We start from the raw sequence: 800 nt of genomic DNA, 5'->3' as shown, positions 1-800 counted from the left end.
CATTCTCATTTTGTCGCATGCGTTCCTAATAATAAAGTTATGAACAAATATGGCTGCCTTGTTGTTTTGGAAGCCATGTATGAACCGTGTCTCTCTCCTCTGCTGCTGACATGATAAATAAACTCCGACTGTCACCTCCTCCTTCCTCCACCTCTGTTTTTATGTCCATGCGCTCTGGACATCACTCACACAGCGCGCATGCAACAAAGAGTAAACTCAAGCGAGAGGGTTACCTGCTCCTCTTTCTTCTTTCATGTTGACAATTTTCTTTTGTTTTATCGATGAGTGTCCATTGATCCTGACTTCCTCGTTTTGATAAAAAATACAAATAAATCAGCATAAATTGTTTAATTCATTTTTGTTTTGTAGGTCAAAGTGTTTTAGAAAACACTCCTGAGTTAAAATGTTGCTGATCAATTTGAATTTATAATTATTTATTGATTATATTTTATTTTATTTTTCAGTATCAAATGGTCGAAAATGTTTACAGTTTAAATAAGGATTTTTTTTCCAGGCAAATTGATGCACATTAAGTTTTTTCTGTTACAGACTAAAAAAAAACAATGTTAATAAAGTTATTCTTCCTTGTAAGTTGATCTATATATTTTTTTCTTTAATGTTAATAAGGACACAGTGTTATGCAGAGGTGTACTCATAACAATTTTATAAATACTATTTACAGTCGCGGCGGAGAGTTGGGGGGGGGGGGGCAATGTTTATTTCTTCGGGGGGGGGGGGGGGAATAACAAAAAAATAATTGAGAAGCACTGCTTTAGTGAGTGATTAATGAGATTAACCCA

The 800-nt window shown here is 34.9% G+C and overlaps 1 protein-coding gene across 1 annotated transcript in view; it reads left to right on the top strand.

Annotated features, from left to right (window-relative positions):
- The window catches only part of LOC119410489 (calsyntenin-2), a 662,902-nt gene that overhangs the window by 610,496 nt on the left and 51,606 nt on the right, over positions 1–800 (top strand). The gene's annotated exons all lie outside the window — the stretch shown is intronic.

This window comes from Nematolebias whitei, chromosome 6 (genome assembly GCF_014905685.2).
Source record: "Nematolebias whitei isolate Nwh7 chromosome 6, NemWhi1, whole genome shotgun sequence".
NCBI classification, from domain to species: Eukaryota; Metazoa; Chordata; class Actinopteri; order Cyprinodontiformes; family Rivulidae; genus Nematolebias; species Nematolebias whitei.
The sequence above is the reverse complement of the archived record's forward strand: the minus strand, read 5'-3'. Positions and strand labels throughout refer to the sequence as shown.